The 20,131-nt window shown below is 48.6% G+C and overlaps 1 protein-coding gene across 5 annotated transcripts in view; it reads right to left on the bottom strand.

The window, feature by feature from the left end:
• Nucleotides 1-20,131, bottom strand: part of Mical2 (microtubule associated monooxygenase, calponin and LIM domain containing 2) — a 129,370-nt gene that overhangs the window by 100,146 nt on the left and 9,093 nt on the right. For all 5 annotated transcript variants that reach the window (XR_001785575.2, XM_006507954.2, XM_030242685.1 and 2 more), the window contains exon 2: nucleotides 19,630-19,702. The gene's annotated coding sequence lies outside the window, so the exon portion shown is untranslated. The remainder of the gene's footprint in view (nucleotides 1-19,629; nucleotides 19,703-20,131) is intronic.

The following is a 20,131-nucleotide window of genomic DNA, read 5'->3' as shown; positions in this document are numbered from 1 at the left end:
ATACATCCATCCATCCAATTATTCATCCATCCATTCATTCATTCATTCATTCATTCATTCATTCATCCCTCTACCCATCAATTAATTTATACATTCATTCATTCATATGTACATCCATCCATCCTAAAAACACGAGTGATGATGTGCTCTGAGGAATGTGCTAACAGTTCTCAGTCGCAATCCCAGGAGAGCAAGCCAATCGTACACAAACAGGTGAGGCAGCTCAGCTCTGAGAACTTCTTCTTTGCCTTCACCAAGGCTGAGGAGCAGCCTACCTGTGGAAGATGTGCTTGCTGCTGTTAGCAGGCATTCTGAAGGTCTGAGCAGGAGAGGGGAGGTGGGGAAGGAGAAAGGGAGAGACAGAGAGTCAGTCAGACAGACAGACAAAGACAACAGGGTCCACTCCTTTTCTGGATGGAGGAGTAGAAGTCACTGAGACCTGTTTTTCCCCCAAGACTTACAAAGTGGTCTAAACTAAAGTGGAAAGGCTTTATCACCGGACGGGATAGAATGCCTGCCTGGAATCCACTCACTGTGACCCCAGGCTGGAGGAGATTGCTACCTGAACAGGCTTTTTCATCCTCCCATGCCTAAGTACTTGAGTTTGAAAGTCAAGTAGCTACAAGGCTGGTTGCTAAGAGCAACAGACAATGAAGGAGGGGCAAACACAGTCTTGGGATCCTGACTGACTGGGGGCATTTGGAGGCTACATCTTCTGAGGTTGGAGATGCTAGGGTAAATATCTTGACATTTGCTGGACTGGAGTAGCTCTCAGCGACCCCCAAACTCCAGCACAGCCCCAGGGAAAGGGACCACAGAGGTGGGACCAGGGATGTATGTTCCATGGTAGAAGGAGACATAATGCATTTGTGTTGGCTCTGAGAAGGTGCTAACCTCCATTCTTGGTATTTGGGTTCATGCTCTGAAAGACACACGCACTGAAATAAGCAGCGACTGTCAGAAGCAATGCTTGGTTTCTTCACCAAGACATGAACCTCAGGGCTATTAGCTGCACATGGTCAAGATCCCAGGCTTCAGCAGGAAGAAGGCAAGTCCAATGGACACCTTGAGCTAGCCAGTGAGTCTCCGCCCAGGGCAGGGGATACAGCTCAGAGGACTCGCATGGCATATTCAAAGCCTTGGGTTCTGGGGTTCAATCCCAGGAACTGGAGAGGAAGTAAAAACAAACAAAAGTCCAGGTGTGATAATGCATCCCTTGAAAGGAAGCCATGAAAGCCTCAGACTCCAAATCACTCCACACCGTTCCAAATGTCATCTCTAAAACTGGTTTCCTGGAGATAGACCTTAGCAAGACACTGAGGGGGACACCCATGGCAGAGGGAAGAGATCTTGGGGAACTCCTTGTCCTCGTTCCTCTCTCCACTTGAAGGCTCTAGATGATTTTTTTTGTTTTTTTTTTTTAATTTTTAGCTTGTCCTTGTGACTAATAATCTGCTCCGTGGGTAATTTTGCCTTATAAATGATCATATATTTTTATTGGCCTTTTTGTAAAAGAATAGTTTTCTCACCCATGGCCCAGCTTCTGTGGAATGACGCCCTGTCTGGAATGTGGCAGTCCTGGGAGGGATAGTCTGCCATGAACTCACAAGGATATTTGCTTGCAATTTATTTGGCACTAGGAATCCAAGACATTTTTTTTTTCGAGACAGTTTCTCTATATAGCCCTGGCTGTCCTGGAACTCTGTAGACTAGGCTGGCCTCGAACTCAGAAATCCACCTGCCTCTGCCTCCCAGGTGCTGGGATTAAAGGCATGCGCCGAGTTGGGGGGGGGGGGGCTTTTGGGATAGCATTGGAAATGTAATTGAGGAAAATACGTAATAAAAAAAAATCAGTTAATGTACATTTGTGGAAATTTAGAAATTATCAACAAAGAAACAATGTGTACTGTCAACTACATGAAAAATAAATAAATAAATAAATATGACCCTTCGGTGTGGGCTGTCCCACCTCACTGTCCTTCCCTTACCAATAATACCCTCACTGCTGCAAGAGAGCCAGAGAGTAGAAAACGAACACAAACTGCCTGAGGCCCCACTCCAGAGTCTAAACACATGGGACTCCAGATGCATGGAGAAGTCACATCTGGAGGGCTGACGCTGGTCTCCAAGGTCTCCCACTGTCACTGTGTGCTTTCTGCTGAGGAGAAAACATGCTTACAGCCCTCTTCAGTTCCAAAATCCAGAATGAGCTCCTTGCCACCCTACCCTCTCCTTGGACAACCCTCTGCCTGCTCTGCCCCACAGTCTCCTATTCGTCCTTCAGTACCCTAGGGAGGGAGGAGCAGGCAAGGTGCTGCATGTGAACCTAGGGCTCATCCAACAAAAGGGGCACAGCACAGAATCTCCCACTCCCGCCCTCCATCCTCACTCAGTCAGAACTAAAGGGGAGAGTGGATCCCTCAGACAAGTGAGACAAGGCTGCCTGGTTCACAGAGGCCATCACAGCAGTGGAACAGGTAGACCCACCTCTCACTCCAAGAGTCCCTCTGTGAGCCTCTGCAGGCTGCGTTCAGCCCTGCCCCATAACAAGGCTGCTTCCCAAGCCACGCAGTTGTAATTGGAATTGACAAACCCACAAGAGGCCACCACGGCTGAAGATGGGCATTCCCTTCCCTTCCTGTGTCAAAATCAACCTTCCACCCCAAGACACACCATAAAACACACTCCTGCTGACTCAGCATCGTTAGGTACAGAGTACAAGTCACAGACCCGAAGCACTTCCGCCTCTCCACACCGCTGTGCCCAGGCTCTATTAGGCCTCAATAAACAACAAGGTGGGGCCCTACTGACACCTCAGACAGCCAAGCTCAGGGTCAAAGAGACAAGTAGAAGGCACAGAGTATGAACTCATGTGTGAAAGGAATGTGGCTTTGGGGGAAAGCCATTTGGGGAGGCATGGGGATGCCCCTCCCCTCTCAATCCTGTCACTAGCTGGTTTCCTGGGATTGTTTCAGTCTTGTCCACAAAAGTGGAGGCTGGGTTAGACGATCTCTAAGTTCTTTCTAGCTTGAATACTCTACACAACTACAAATCCTAGTGACAGGTTCCCTCCCAAGTCTCTTCCCTTGCCCCTAGCTTTCTAGCTAAGCTATGTCCTGTTTTACCAAATGTCTCTATGTTTACTGCTGCAAAATATCCCCCCCCCCCCCAGCCCTGGCCACAAGGGCTGGCCACTCAGAATACACTTTATTTTTTACTTAGTGGTGGTCGTCATGGGGTTTGAATCTAGGATCCTTGCTAATGCTAAGAAAGTACCACTGAGCTATATCCCAGGCTTCTTCTTACTTTTTATTGAGATATGTTCTCACTAAATTGCCCAGAGTGGCATTGAATTCACTGTAGCCTCATTAAGCCTCAGGCTCCTGAGTGGCTGAGATTATAGGCCTGAGCCACCAGGTCCAAGGGGGCCATATTCCAATAACAGTAGAGTCTAGGAACCTGGGAAATTGAAAACAACATCTCCTCCCAGTCCTGTGCCTGTCTACTGACCAGCCTCTCTCCTTAGAGCTCCAGCATCACTTCCCAGTTATAGGCCCCTGTGTAGCCTGACCAGAGCAGTAACAGGCTGCTCTTATCTGAGCTTGGACATAACTCTGGATAGAGCCAGGAGACATGGCAGAGCTACATAGGCCAGGAGGGAAGTGCTTACAGAAGGAAGCTCTCCTCACAGGAGGAGGAGGAAGTAGAGGAAGAGGAGGAGACAGGGGTGAGAAGATACTACAAGATATAAGAGTTGGCACTGAGGGACCACTGAAGCCTAGGAGGCTCTTTTAAGATACCCCCACACCCTGCATGTCTATCATACCCTGCCTAACAAGTCAAGGCAGAAGAAGCAGCCTGATTTGCCCAAAGTCTTGTAACTAAGCTGGGACCAGTGGATCACATGTGGATCTCTGGGCCTCAGTCCACTGTTCTTTCCATTCAACTCTGTTGACTTCAAGAGTCTAACGAGGCCAGCAGATCTGTTATAGATACTGAGAAATGCAACCCTAGAGCACTCAGGGAATAAGTGACCCATGAGATGATATAACTGCTTCCCCACCCCAAGGATTCCTTCCTGACTCCCTGTGGTTCTCTTTTCTCTTGAAAAATTACATGTCAGGCTTTTGACACACACATTTAATTCTGGCACTTAGGAGACAGATGCAGGTGGTTCTCTGTGAGTTTGAGGTTAGCTTGGATTATATAGCAAGTTCTAGGCCAGCCAGGGCTACATAGTGAGTCCCTGTTGCCAACGTGAACATGTGTGTGTGTTTACTTAACTCTCTCAGTGTGTATATACACTACACCATAGCATTTAGTGTAGGTCAAAAGGCAATTTGTGGGAATCTGGTCTCTCCCGATACGATGTGGATCCTGGGGATGGAGCATAGACCATCAGGCTTAGTAACAGCCCCTTTGTCAGCTGAGCTATCTCACCATGGTTTTCTTTGTTCATTCTCCAGCACTCATCACAAAATCTTGAGGAGGTCAGAAGTCAGTGAGAAAGAGCTGGGCCTCTTTGTCCCTCCACAGACCCAAATAGATAAGATACCCACACTATCTCTTTTTCTTGGTCTCGAGGTCTAGAAAAAGTGTGGGGTGGGGTGGGAGGAGGAGATCACAATGATGGCAAATTAACCTACTAGAGATCTGGCCCGTTGAGATCAAGAACATCACAAGTGGACAATTTTGAGGTCAGTTCAAGGTTTAGGGCAACAAACGAAAGGGTATGCCTTTAAAGATCTGCTTGGCAACAGGAGGAGGATGCTCCAGGGAAGAGACAAGGTCAAGGAATCAATTATTCACAAACATGACCCAGTTCCTGGGGGTGAGGCTGGGTGAGAAGGGAGCTCACTGGTTACTCCACCGCAGCAAGAAACCCAAACACTTCATGGGAAAATGACTTGTTGACTGTCCAAGAAAATCCATTTATGGCTAAATGGCTCCTCCAGACCCTCTAGGATTTAGATATGGTTGGAGTTCAACAGAGAGGAGAGACTATGGAGTTCTGAGCAGTGCCCCCAGCTCAGCCCTCAAATTATGCTGCCTGGGCAGGTTGCTGCCTGCTTAAAGCAAATTTCTCATCTGGACAATCGGGGTGAATTCACCTGCCTGATGGGGAAGATGGCAGCATGGTCTTTGTAAATGGCAAAGTGCAATGTGAACTAGGAATTTAAGCCATAATCATGTAACAGCACACACTTTCCCTGCCCTGAAGAAATGTGTAATCTGGGAAATGTTTTGGAAAACGTCTCAAGGTACCTATTTGGCCAACATCACATTCTATGTAATTTGGGCAAATTGTATGTTTCAACTTGGCACCGGAGACAGAGCTGGCGGGTGGAGTTCACATTAGAGCTTGCCTGGCCTTGTGTCAAGCCAGGACTGAATGAATGAGCCAGGAGAGACCCACAATGCAATGTGGGAGGAGAGCACATGGTCACTCAGAAACAAAACAAGACAATTCATGGGCTCACGAGAGGAGTGAGCTGGCCAGAAAGGCATACATGCCTCACCCCACACTTGCTTCAGACAATGCTGGAATTCACTGCTTGCTGCCAACCATCCTCCAGGGACATAGTCTGGGTGCTATATGTCTTCAGGAAAAGTGTTTGTGTGTTGTGGGAGGTATCTCAGGCTGGCACACACTGCTCATTCTGGACCTCTTTGCCTGGATCTGAGTCTAATACTAGGAAATCCGAACTCTAAAGCAGCTTTCCTTTGAGTCCAATCCACCTCTCATACTGTCCCCCTGTGTGTCCTCAGTGCCCACCAAGCCAGTCTCTGAATGAATCAACATGTCACCAGTGGTCACCCTAGCCTGGACTAGATGGCCCCTGCTGTTCTTCACTGATCCTTACACTCCCCCCCCCCCAACAAAACCTAGTTCTTGTGAGTCCTGAATGTTCCTGGAGAGGCTAAGCCATTTCCCCTGTGTCCCTTCAGCTCAGGGCCCTGAATGAGTGCCAACAAAGGCAGGCACAGGTCTTAAGATGTTTTCAAAGTGGAATTCACAAAGGAGAGGCAAAGGAGGAGAAAGCAGGGAACAGAAAAAAGGGCCTTAGTGCTTGTCTATGGCCCATGGTCCAACTCTCTACTCTGGTTCGTTTTATAACCTGCAGAAAGTCTTTTCAGACTGGGCTTCAGTTTCCTCACTTGATAATGAGGGGTTTGTTCTAAATAAACTTTCTCATGATAAAGGTTTATATTACACACAGAAGATCAGAGGCCTTGTCTTTATGTGTGTATGACCTGGGGCAAGCACCCTGAAAGCTTGAGACCTGTCATGTCAGACCTGGCCACCAACAAGGGAATATAATACAACTGTCTCTCATATGGAGTACAGTGTGGCAGAGCTTCAGGGTTCATAAGCCCTAAATGAACTTGGGGCTCCGCCAATGAGTATCTACTACCCACCTTCCCTGTTCTGGAGCTGTGTTGGGCTCAGACAGGAAGGTTGGGTGGTGGCTCCTTGCACAAAAGTCTTTCTCAGCCAGTAGGTGAGAGCCAACCAAGTACAGCCACCATACTGGTATGTCTAAGGAACCCACAAAGCACCATGGGACCAAGCCCTTCTGGGAGGCAAAGAAAGCTTCTTAGGGGAACAACATGTATGTATTGGAAATGGTGAACTGCTTCAGAACCATGGGAATGGAGCTTGGGGTGGAGGAGGGGCAGAAAATGAGGCAGGACAATGAGAAGTGGTGTGGGTGGTGAGGGAGAAGGCCCCCAAGATGGTCAGTCAGGTATGTCTCCAAGGAGGATCACCCCAGGGCTTTATACTATCTTTATACTTAGTTTGCTTTAGTCTACCAGAACTTCTAAGCTCAAGACAGAATGACATCAAGTCTAACTGGTACAACACTTAACAGGTTGCCGATGTATAATCTGTCCCATTGCCTAAGGGGGAAAGGTCCCCAGAGGATAAATCAACGAGAAAGCCACAGAAGCAAGCCAGCTGAGTGTGGCTGTTTCCTAACCAAATTATTATGTTGGCTTCCGGTGACCACCCACAAGATTTGGTTACATCTTAATTGTTGCTGTAGAAATGTTTCCACACCTGCTTGGAAGAAAGAGCTCAGGGTTAGAAAATATTTCTAGTGATTTATTTTCACATTCAAAGAAAATTCAAATGTCTCAGAGACTTTAAGAGGATGAAACAGACACAGATGTGAAATCTGAGATCTACAAGGGATCTGTCCATGCTTAGGAGAAGCAAAGGCCCTGATATGCCCTCCCTCACACACAGATGTTCTTTCTAGCACATAAGAGGCATGTTTAGAATATTAGGAGGAAGGATGCCCTGTCTGGTTGCTCACACCACTCAGGAGACAAAATTCACTGTTTATGGAGTGCTGGCCACACACAGTCAGCACTGCCAGGACTAGACACGCTGTATCCCAGCAGCTCCACACAGACTGGAGGCTCTGAGGCTTCAGAGTTTGGGTAGCACCTTCCTTGGCCCTACAACATGGCAGGGCTCAAGCCCAGGTTGACATGCTCAACACTTAGGGTCCTTCCACCCAAGCTGAGGTACCCTGAACATGAAAGCCTGATGCAGCTGGGGTGGCTTGCAATAGCATGTGAGGTTGGCAAGTTCTGAGAGCAGTCACCTGATTAGGAGTTAACACCCCACCCATCGTCATCCCCATTACCATGCCCACAGCCCTCAGGGCCTGTGCCAATTGATGAACAGGCTAGCCTGCCTTGGCTACATTCTATCAGCCTGAGCTGTAGGCTTGATACTAATGCCTCACTGGAGAAGTCAGAGCAAGCAGGGGCCTCAACACTTCTAGCCTGCTTCTCAAGGGAAGCTTCCAGGAACAGTAGGTAGGAGTGTTAGACATCCTGAATTTGGTCTACTGTCAGCCTAACCAGAGTTAAAGAAGCCTGGTATCACATATCCATCTCCCTAGAGCTCAAGAGATCTATGAAGAACAGCAGGGACATAAGGGGCTCTTTGAAGGTCTGCTTGGATTGCCTGCACAATGGCAGGGAGATGAACATGGCTGGGTCAGTGCAACGTTAGTCAGATTCCCAGAGGCCTCTGCACACTGCTGTCTAGCCACTCAAAAGACCAACTAGTCTGACCTACAGCCAAACAGCCAAACATGGTCTACATATCACACCTGACCGGAAGGTCCAAGACTCCATTGCCACCAGGGGCCTAGATGTCTCTATCTATACAACAAAGAGCTTAACATAACCAGTGATTCCCTTTCCAACTGTTTACAGACCCTGGCTTCAGAGACATAGGTGACTGTTAATAGACTAGTCATGGAATTACCTGTGGAACAGGCTTTGGTCTGGCTAGTTACTATGCTCTGCATTGGCAAATCCTCACACCTGCCCTGGAAAGAACTAGAACTGTGTCATGCGCTTGAACCAAAGTTCCAACTAGCACTAACCACAGTAATCCTAGGATCCATGGTGGAGCAGCCTAAGTCCAGGCCCACACTTGTTCCTTGACACAAAGCCTCCTTTTGTGATCAGTCAGAGTGAAGAAATGCCATCTCCCGGGAACTTGACCTCGTGCCAGGCAATATCTAAGAAGCAGAAGGCTTCTGGTCCCCTGTGGATCTGATTTGGTGGTACACGTGCCCTGGTGGACCCCAAGAGCTTGAGAAGCCCCAGGGAAAGGAACTCAGGGGTCTTCCTCTCTGATGTTCTCCACATCTAGCTGCAGAGTCAGGGTCTTCCCTAAGGACTCTATGAACTTAGACGAGGCTTGGAGTGTCCCTGGCACTCAGGAAATACTTGTTGAATAAAGGCTGGGGTGTGGCTCAGGAGGGGAGTTGTTTGCTTGGCATGTGCAAGGTTTGGGTTCAATCCTCAGTACCATTAAGAAAAGGGTGTGGGGACTGTGTGAATTTAGAACCTGTATGTACTGGAGCATGGCTGGCTCCGGAGCCACTTGGTATGAGTTTAGTTAGAGACACCAAGGCAGGTTCAAACCAAGCATGCAATAAGTGAATTTTCCACACCCCAGCCTGCTGGACAGAGGACAAAGACTCAGATTTTGAGCCAACTCTGGGATTTACCTCAGGCAGCCAGGAGCTTCCGATTGAGCAAGAGAAACGCCTTCATTTAAAGTTTTCCCAGTCAACATTTGCAGCTCTACAGTCTGGTTCCTTTACTTTAATATAGTTAGTGGTTCTTGGAAAAGCTGTCTCTGAGCTTCAGTTTCTGATCTAAGCTGCTGCTAGGGGCTGAGAATGCATCCCACACCACATAAAACCAGACGTAGTGGGGTGCCCGTAATCCCAGCACTTGGGAAGTAGAGGAAGGAACCTCAAAAGTTCAAGTTCCTCTTCAGCTACATAGTCAGTTTGAGGCCAGCCTAGGATCCATGAGTCTCTGTCTCAAAAAATTTTTCTTTTAATTTATAATTAACTTAATTCTAGTACTCACTCCATAAAGACAGTTTGAGGGTTAAATGAGGTAATATGGTAAAGGACTTAGCCTAGCACTAGTTTTCAGCATATACTTAGAGGTGACATAGCTGTTACTGCTTCATTAGATTGGGTGACAAGGGACACACCTGGAACCCTCTGACTGACATAATCCTTCCAGAAGAGGGAGGAGGCATTCTTGGGCAAACTAGTTAACCTTTATGCTTCAGTTTCATGGTGCATGAAAGATGGTCAATGCCACAGAATAAGAGTTACGTGAGAGTTACCTTAGAATATAGCAGCTGCCACTAAGCATGAGGTAAGCCTGACTTAGTATTCGTCCTTATCTTCTCATAACAGACTCCACCCCATCTCCCATCCCTCAACCCAAGATGCAGGCTGAGTATGTATGCAGTCTTTTCTGAAAAGCCCCCAGGAAGGTCTGGTGCCCCTAGGTCAAGTCACCGCTTAGGCTGGGTGGGATAATCTGGGAGCTGCCTGTAGCTGGGGGGTGGGGGAGTGCACTAGAAAGGGGACTATGGCCCAGGAAGTCTGTCAGTCAGATATTCTCCTCCTGGGGCTGGATTCTTCAGAGCCTCCCAGGCACCTTCCGACATACTCTCTTTTTATGTAAACTCCTGTCCCTTAAACAGAGAATCCTGACAAACAACAGCCCCGAACAGATGGCTGCTTTATCATCACCATATCATCCCAGGAAGGATCGCTAGCTGTCTAACCACAGCAAGACCCAGGCAACTGGGACAAAACAAACAAAGGCAGCAGGTGTCTGTAAGCTGCAGAGAGGGGTGGCCACTGCAAGCCCCTGGATACAAGAAACTGCTAGAACAAGACGGAGCAGCCTGGTCCTGCAGTCCCGGCAACAACCCGGCCTCAGACTTTGCCATCAGTGTCTAGAAAGTAGGAGAGAAAGATAGAAGGAAGCTAGAGTTGATTTTCATTGAATTCAAAGCGGTACCCCACCCTTCAAAATTACAATAGCTATTTAATATAGCTCTTTGGAGGAGGAAGAAAGAGGAGAGAAGAGGGGAGGAAGGGAAGAGAAAGTACCTTGTTGGAGTACTTGCGCTATTTGTAGGGCCTTACCCAGCCTACACCGGTGTCCTGAGAGTCAGCTGATCATTCGGCCCCCTTTCCAAATGAGGAGACTGAGGCTTACAGTGTTCAGTAGCCAAACTCACCAATCACATGGCTCCTGCCTCCACCTCCCCAGATCTTATTTTCATTCTAATCCCCCTGCCTGGGGTCTCCTCTCATGGATCATTTCTGTTGACACTAATCCCAGAGCTCAGAAAGGCTGAAGGACATTGGTGTCCTGCTGTGTTCTCTCTTCCCTGACCAGCTGGCACAGGAAGTGGCATCCCTCCAGGGGAAGGGACTGCCTGGAGGCAGACAGGAGAGGTGGCTTCAGCTACCCCATGTGTGTTTCAGGGCAAGATGCCTTCTCTCCACCTACGAATTTTTAATCTTGGGAGCTGATGAGATAGTTCAGTGGCTTCAGTGTTTGCCACCAAACCACGAGAACTCACACAAGTTTGACCCCAGTACCCACATGCAAATCAGACATAGTGCCACGGACTTGTCATCCCAATATTGTGGGAGCAGGCAGATCATTCACTGGCCAATAAGCCTCACTTACTTGGCAAGCCCCAGGCCAGTGAAAGATCTTATCTCAAAACACTAGATGGATGGCTCCGGAGGAATGACCCTCAAGACTTCTGGCCTGCACACATAAGCATACATAAGCACTCATGCATACATGAGCACACACACACACACACACACACACACACACACACACACACACACACTCCTGAACATTCACAGAAAGATTTTTAATCTCCAAGAGCTCCATGTGAGGCTCAGGGAACCACATGATCAAACCTGCCAGAATCCCATGGGGAGTTAGGGGGTTGTTTTTGTTCTCTGTTGTCTCTCCCAGGAGAGTCTGACTTACCAGGTAGAGAGACTGACTGCAGTGCCTGGCATGTGGTATTGAGCTCAACAAAGTTATCTTTGCTTGGGCTCACTGTCTCATTGCCTCCAGGCCAGCACCCCAAGATAATCTCTTTTTCTATTTTTAGATAGACTGATCCAAGCCTTCTAGTAGTCTCTAAACTCTCCCCAGGAAAGGAAGGTCTACCTTCAGGTAAGTTTTTTAAGTTGCCAAAAATATAAAATCTCTAGTTTGACAACACACACACACAAAAAAAATAACCAAAACCCACTAGCCCCCTCCTCTCCTGCAGCATTAGCCTCATGAACAAGCATGCTTAGCTGTCTGCCTCCTGGCTCTCATAAAGCCTAGCACCCTAGTGTACAGGGGTAACCCAGACAACCAGTTGGGGAAGGCCTGTCCAGACATAAACATTGCCTGGCACAAAAGGGGACACAGCCAGAGGCAAGGTGGGAGCTTCCAACATTTGCTGGAGAATGAAGTTGGAAGCTATAGTCGAATGATATGAACATTCTCCTGACATAGCAATTAGTTAAGAGGTAAGCAGTGGGCAGGGTCTACACTGTAAGCCAAGCTTGGGGGGTCATCACTGGCAATCCCCCAGAGGATATGCACATCTTAGAGCCTGCCTGACAGTGAGAGGGGGTAGCTACCCCCATTACAGGGATCCCACAGGTAAGTCATTCCATCCTTTTCCTTATGTCTCTCTGCCACTTAAACAATCTAAGAAACTGGCTTATCTTTCCTCATGGCCTGGTTTGGTTCACTTCTGCTGGTTGGTGAGAACTGGTGATGGGGTTGTAGCACTGCCTGGTATTGGAGGAAGAAGCACGGAAGCCAAGCCGGGACTGGGGCTCAGGAAGAAGAGGGGGGAGGAAAGGTGCCCCGTGGTGAGGCCATCAGGGACATCAGCTCTGAGTCAAGTGGTGACCTTTGCAGGGGGATGGCGTCTACTTCTAAAGCTGGAATGAGAGCTAACTCGTGCCTGCTTTTCTCCCCACTGTGACCAGATTCCTGACAGAGGCAACAGAAGGAGGGAAGGATTCATTTTGGCTCACAGTTTGAAGGAACCAATCCATCACGGTGGGGAAAGCATGACAACTGGGACTCCATCCATGGTGGCAGGATATTGATATACAGCTTATTACATCCGTGGTGGCAGGATATTGATATACAGCTTATTACACCCATGGTGGCAGGATATTGATATATAGCTTATTACATCCATAGTGGCAGGATATTGATATACAGCTTATTACACCCATGTGGCAGGATATTGATATATAGCTTATTACATCTTGACAGATCAAGATGTAGAAGTAGGTTTGGCCTAGAACCCTCAGTCACAGTTCCTACTGCCTATAAGGTCTGCCAGCCAGACCTCCTATCCAAAAGGTTGTCTAGCCTCTCAGAACAGTGCACCATCTGGGTGCCAAGAGCTCAAACTTCAGCCCTGTGGGAGATATCTCATATGCAAACCATAACAACTAACATGCTAAGATAAAAGCTGCCATATGTCAGCCCTTTCCAGTGAGGCTGGAACTGGGCACGGAGCACTGTTCACAAATCATTCCGTCCAATGCTCCCAACATGTGAGCAGGCACCATATGCTCTCTTCACATGAGGACATAGAGACCAAGAAAACCAAAGCATCTATATAACGTCACATACCTTAGATGGAGGAGAGCATGAGCCCTGGTCAGGCACACTCCACTAGAGTCCCAGCCTCTGCCCGGCTGCCTGGGATATGGCGGATGCTCAAAACATAACGCTGGGAAAGAGTGTTCTACTCCAGAGCTGGCTAAGTTCTGAACCAGGGACTGCTGGCTCCCCCATGGAGGCAGATGGAGAAGGGGTGGAAAGAAATGGAAAGAGCCTTTCTGAAGTAGGCAGTGCTGGAGCCAAGCCTGGGAGGAGGAGGATGGAGAGGGGAAGTGTTGCAGAGCCAAAGCTAAAACAGGGGCACTATAGGTAGCAGCACTGTGAATGCTAATGAGGCAGGCCAGTGTGGAAGCTGGGGAGTAGCAGTGTCTACCCTGCCGGTGGGTGGGAGGGATCTGAGCCTCTCCACTGGGAACAATTCTACTGGGACCTCTGTCACCTAGAGCCCGGAGGCCCTTCATCACCTGCTTCTTTAGTAAATTATGGAGTGCACTCACAGGCACATGCACTTCAAAACCCAGCGGCTTCTCCTCCCGTGGCCAAGATGAAAACTCAACTCCACAGCAGGAGTGTTTGAGCTTCCAGTCTGTGCTGCTCTGCTGACCTGCCAGCTCTGGATTCAAGCCCAAGCTGAGAATCTAAAAGGTTGCTGCGTGCATGCAAGGAGCCTCTAAGCCCCAGCGTTCAAGACTGCCAGGGAGAAGAAAGGGGTGCTGGCTCAAGCAAAACCAGAGGCTTGGAGTCTTCCCAGTAAGGGGTGGAGGGGGCTTTTCTTACTGCAAGCACTTCTTCAGGACCCTTCCATTGAGCTTAGCTTTCCTGCTAAGGGTCCCTGGGCCATGACATCCATTTTAAGGGCTGGCTTAGCCACATTATAGCTAACAGCATAATTACCTGTTTCTCCCCAAGAAGGAATCATCCCCATTGTTTCTGCTTCAGTCCCCAGCATCCTTTGAGCCTCACACTCAGATGGTCCCTCCTCCTCCTCAGTGAAGCCTGGGCCCCTTCCTTCCCCCTCCTCCTCCAACTTCAAGGTTCCCCAAAACTCTCTCTAGGCCCTACTGTCTCTACTCCTACTGGACCCTAAATGTCTGGTTCCAGCCCTGCCCTCAGACCACAAAGGGGAAATAGGGGTGGCCAATGATCAGCCGAGGCCAAGCTTTCAGTGTGTACTTGGTCTGAGAATGACAGGGCCAGAGAGCAAAGGGCGGGAAGCAAAAAGCAAGACTACATTAAGGTGTGCAGGTGCTCTGCCCTCCTCCCCAAGGGCTGAGAGATGATTCATTGCGGTGTGACCAACCTGAGACGATGTCCCAAGGCCTCCTGGGATGAGTAGGGACATCCAGTTCACTTCTTTTCACCTTAAGTCTTTGGACAAATGAAATTTAGATATAGCCCAGACTGGTCTTTAAGTTGCTGTAATCCACCTGCCTCGGCCTCTTGAGTTGAACATTCATGCATGGCTCATGTACTTTATTAAGAGTTGTTATTAGTTTTTTTTTATTTGTTTGTTTTGAGACAGTTTGTAACCCAGGCTAACCTAAAATTCACTGTGTAGCTCACATGGTCTTTGGACACACAACAACACTACCTCAGCCTCCCAGGTGCTGGTATTACAGGTGTGCACACAACATCTAACTTCTTGGCACCTTTCTGCTCATGAACACTCATAGGTCCAAACTGCCTCGAGCCAGACCCCAGTATGTGAAGGGGCATCTGCTAGTCTCCTCATCCTTTCATACTGACCTTTCATTGTTTCTCTTTCCTTGGATACAAGCTCCTGGGCTGAGAGATGGGGTCCTGTTATGTCCTGCTACTTTTTTTCCCCCTTGTTGTAAACCCAGAATTGGCTGGCTTGTTTTAGAAGAATAGAGCCATCTTGTAAATACCCATAGAATGACTGAACAGACCTTAGAATGTCCTGAGAAGGCTGGGCATGGAGCTCAGTTGGTAGAAGAAATGCCCGTCTACCTCGCTTGGAGCCCGGGGTTTGCCCTGAGCAAATGTATAAAGTCAGGTATGTGACTGTAATCCTAGCACTCAGAAGGCAGAGGCAGGGAAGATCAGGAGCTTAAGGTTATCCTTGGCTATATAGCAAAGTTCAAGGCCAGCTTAAACACATGCAACTTGTCTAAAACCAAGCAAAACGAAAACATCAAATCTTGGAGGTTCAATGGTAAAGTGTGCCTAGCGAGCCTCTGCCCTCCTGCTTCCCAATGCCTAAGTTGGAATAGATGGAAACTAAACTATGTCTGGCTTGTCTGTCCTAGGAGGTCTCTGGGTATCCTGCCCTGTCTTAAATAGAAGACCCTTCCCATATGTCCAAAGTCACTCACCCACTCAGAGGCTCTGCTTATTCCCACCAGCTCTCCCTGTCCTCCAGCATGCACAGAGGGAGGGAGAGATGCTCTCTGCTTCCTCCCACTTGCCATCTGCACTCCGCCTACCCCTCAAGATCCACATCAAACACTACTGCCGCCTTCTCCTCTCCTAGGAAACTTTCCAGGTCTTCCCAGCCCATAGAAAACATTCCTCGTACCAAGGTCTTCCCCCCTGTCATCTGGATAGTCATGAACTTCCTGGTGACTGAGCTGAGGTTTCTTAAATCCCCTGCTGCCACCGCTCTTGTTTATACACACGTGTTTCTTGTTTTTCTGGCACCATAGACCTTCTGGGAAGAGCTGCCAAGCCTGGTGGATGCCAATGTCCTCATAGCACAAGGAACAGGCACACAGTAGGTACTCCATAAATGTTTCACAATTCACTTCCCAATGTAAACAAGCCACCTTCTCATCGGCCTCTCCCTGGCCCGGCCTGGCCTGGCCTGGCCTCTCCCACACCCTGCATCTCTCCTCCCAGCCTAGCTGAAGCTTGCTTCTCTGCATAGGCAGCTGTGGACCTGTGTCTTCAAAGGTTCCTGGATAGGGCCCACCAGACAGTTTGCAAAGCACCACGGGTCTGGAAAAGTTAAGTGTCTGGTTCTTTCTGGCAAACCAAGGGTTCTGAGTGCTGACTCCTTCCGACAGGGAGCCTAACAGAGGAACCACAAGGAAGGAGGTGGAGGTGACATCAGAAACCAAAACTGAAGTCTCAGCTTGCTGAACACCAGCTCTCAGCCAACCCACATCACAAGGACCGGCAGAGCCTCCAGTGACTTTTTCTGTTTCAGACAGGACCTCACACTATAGCCCAGGCTGGGCTGGAACTCACTCTGTAGCACAAGCTAGACTTGATCTCCCAGGGATCCTCCTACCACAGCCTCCCCCTACCCTGCTCCCACCCCTCCCAGAGCTGAAATTACAAGTGTGAGCCACCAAAACCTGCTTTCCCGTTGTTACTTCTGCTCTTCCAGGGAGAGTCAGGTGGATGGAGGATGCGATGTCTTGAAGATGCTGTGTGGGGCCTGGGCTAGACTCTAGAGGACAGAATGATCTTCCTGTCTGCCTCCTCGAGGTCAGAAGGCTGGAGCAGCTGCTGTGCACCTGAGCAGCTGAGGCCCAGGTGAGCAGGAGTCAACAGAGGCCTGACTCAGATTTATAAGTCACACTCTTTCCACATAGCCTTATCAACACTAATTAGCCAATCATACTCTTGGATTACCTGACACTTTGGGAGGGGGAGGGGGAGGAAATACACTCACCAAATTCTCAAGTTCAAACTCTGGAAGCCCCTCAAAGGCATTTTCTGGTCCTTGACTCATGTACCAATCAAAGTGGTAAGCAGTTTCGAGCTGCCTCCAGACAATGTTCTCCATGCATTTGCAAGCTGAAATTACCATTCCCTTAGGTAACTGACAGCTGACTCCACACACTGCTATGGCCACTTTAGCCTTATACAAGATGAACTTGCATTAGGGAGGCAGCTTCCATGGTAACAGGACTGGCCCAATTCCCTAGTTCCCACAGCAACGGCAGAGCCAGCTAGTGACCAGGACACAGGATGTGTGGAGGAAAAGCAACCATTTCCTGTGAAACTTGTGGACCAGCGAAGGGGAAGTTGGTGTGTGAGCTTTGAGGAAAACAGACCTTGCTAACAGCTCGGGAGAAAAGGCTCCAGGACCTAGACTGAGGAAGCAAGTGACTCATGAGTCTCAGAGATGGGATTCCAACCTCCAGACCAAGAAGTGGGTGAGCAGCTAAGAAGGCAGACACATGAACCTACCCTGAGGTGACATGGGGCACTCAGACCACACAGGGCTTGGTTTAGTTTTATGTGTTTTTCTTATTGTTGGTTATTGTTTTCAGTTTTTCAGTGTTGTGGCCGTGTGCATGCTAGGGAAACACTTTAACATTGATCTTTATCTCCAGTCCCATTTTGCTTTTAAAGGATGTCTAAACTCTTTTTAATGAGTTCAAGTCCTCCAGGCCAGAAAACCTCTAGCCTAGAGTGCTGCACACACATCCTCAGAGGAGATGCCTAGTAGCCTAGTGGCCTTTGTATCTGACAGGCAGCCCAGACCTAAAAGTTGTCCTGGAGCCCTGTGGGAAACTGGGGACATGCGATGTCAAAGCAGGGGGGAGAGCTGCAAGAGTCAGATCTCCTCTGGCTGCCAGTAGGTACCTTGTCATAGGCAGGAAGAGGACGGAGCCAACGGGGCATTTGGAACCCATGTTCTCAAAGCAAGCCGGCTAATGTGTGAGGTCCCCTAACGGATGCTCTATAGTACTACACCAGAGGGCTCTCTGGTAACCCTGCATGGTGGTGACCTGGAGGATGCTATGGCCATGGTGTGCAAACCTGAAATGATCCCCCGAGCAAGGCTGCCGGCATTTAAGGTGGCAGTGCATGCTTGCACCCCAGCACTCAGGACTGCTGGTTCAAAAACATCCTGGGCTGCATATTGGGACCCTGTCCAATTTAACCAGAGTGGATAACAGTGAAAGGGCCCATGGAGTAAAGGCAACCAAGCCTGACACCCTGAGATCAATCCCTGGGACCTACATGGTAGAGAGTGGACCAACTCTTGCAGTTGTCCTCTGACCTACCCATGTGCTCTATGGTAGGCACTCTGACCTCCATACTATGCACAGATAAATAAATAAAAAATGTAATTAAAAAAAATTAACCAACACTATTGTTCAAGTCACAGCCAAGACAATCTTTTGCCGACATTCCCACAGACCAACCCGAGAAAGACCATGACCCTACTGAGAGCTTTTGCAGGCGATTCTAGGCTGTGTCAAGTTGACAGTTAATTCTGACTACAGCAGGGCCAAATGAGATTCTGAAGAGCCAGATCGTGAGTGTGGAAAAGGTTCAGAAATGCTGTAACCATTTTTATTCTTGCAAGAATATGCATGCAAGAAGAATCGGAAATGAGCAAAATATGGTAGTCCATGCCTTAGCATGCAGGAGGCTGGGGTGGGAGGTTCAAGGCCAGCCTAGTGTGCATAGGGAATGGGTTTGAGTTGTTTGTACTGCAGAGAGTTTGAGTTCCAGCTTACCCTCAAAGAGTACAGAATGAGGTCCTTACTCTCAAAAAAACTAAACAAGCAAAATTCAGGAATAATATAATGACATTTGTCTAATGCCCAATAGAGTATTAGATATTTAAGTATCAGCAGATGGAATGAATGAAGTCCCCTGTGAAATCAGAACTCTTCTCACCCTGAGGCTCTGAGTCTAGTGATGTGCAGGTGTCACCAAGAAGGCAAGCTTCCCACAGCTCTTTATTGACTATGGTAGTGCCCCAACTGAAACACTCTTTAAAGCTCCACTACTTAAGGACAAAAGTCACCTAGGGAACAATACAAATGGAAGGTTTGAAGGCAAGAGGAACCAGAATCCTATCTGTGCTTTAAGACTTCTTAGGCCAAGTCAAGAGTGGGCAGAAGAATGACCCGACTTGTGCCATTGGGTACTGCTGAACCCATTGCCCTATTTAGTCCTCACATGCATCCTGTGAGGGTAATGGTATCACTAAACCTAACTGAAAATCCAGTTCTACCTGTGACAGCCCGCCTCCAGTAGACAGTACATCAGAGGTCTCGAATGGCAGATCAGATGTCCTGAGTGATGGATGAGCCAACCTGGGCCCCCATTGGAACAACTGATGCTAAGAAAGGAGAAGAAGAGAGAGAAGGGGAGAGAAATGGAGAGGAAGAAGAAGGGGGAGGCAGAGGAAAGAAGAAGGAAGAGAAGTGAGGATTCTATACCATACCCCAGCCTCCTCAACAGCTCCCATGAATACTCAATTCTTTCCACTTGCAACTCACAAGCACAATTTATTCCATGACACAAATCCAGGGTGTACCCAAGACATATGTGAGAGACAGGTGCCAGCAGCCCTGCTCAAATGTCCGAGCTATAACCACAGCACGTTGCCATGCTACTGGCTGCCAGTTTAGCACCACCAGCAGCTGGCAAAGGTTGAACTCAGCCTTCGTCTCCTCTCCAGGCCAGGACATGGCAGGAAAGGAGGCTCTGGTGGCTGTGAGGTCACAAAAGCAGGAGAATAGGCAGCATTTCAGACGGGATGCTGGGCTCTGTGAGCTTCTGAGCCCTACAGAAATGATTCTCTCTGTAGAGCAGGCTGCTCCTTTGGAAGAGGGTATCCCTCAGGATCCAATCCACCCCAGCTTTGCTGCTTTGACTTACCGCAGGCAAGCAGGAACCCCCTGGTCCGTTTCTGAGGTCAGGAGCCTCTATGTCCACATTTCTTCTCCTTGACCTGGAAGAAGGGAAGGAAGGGTGTAAGGGGACAGGTTTTTTTGTGTTTGTTTGTTTGTTTGTTCCCTACAGAATACATGCTGCAGGAAAAGATAGATGGACCATATTCTACAACCCTAGCTAGGGAGCTTCATAATGGGTTGCTGTACTTGGAAAGATGAGATTGCACACACAGACCCTGCAACCACAAATAAAGTTAAGAGACAAAGCTAAGGCAGAAGAAGTCTGCTATGGGGCCTGGCCTTAATTGCTCTACTAAGTTTTTTGAGCACCCCTAAATGTAATCAAAGGATAGCCATTTAGGCAGCATTAAGTCCTTGGTGGGAGGCCTAGGCTTCCTAAACTTAACTGGCCCAAGGATTAGGTGGCCCAGTGTCCTCTGGTGGCTTCCTCTTGCCTGTTGGGTTTGTTTATATCCTGCACATGCCCC

This window comes from Mus musculus, chromosome 7 (genome assembly GCF_000001635.26).
Source record: "Mus musculus strain C57BL/6J chromosome 7, GRCm38.p6 C57BL/6J".
NCBI lineage: Eukaryota > Metazoa > Chordata > Mammalia > Rodentia > Muridae > Mus > Mus musculus.
This window is presented reverse-complemented; position numbering and strand designations above follow the sequence as displayed.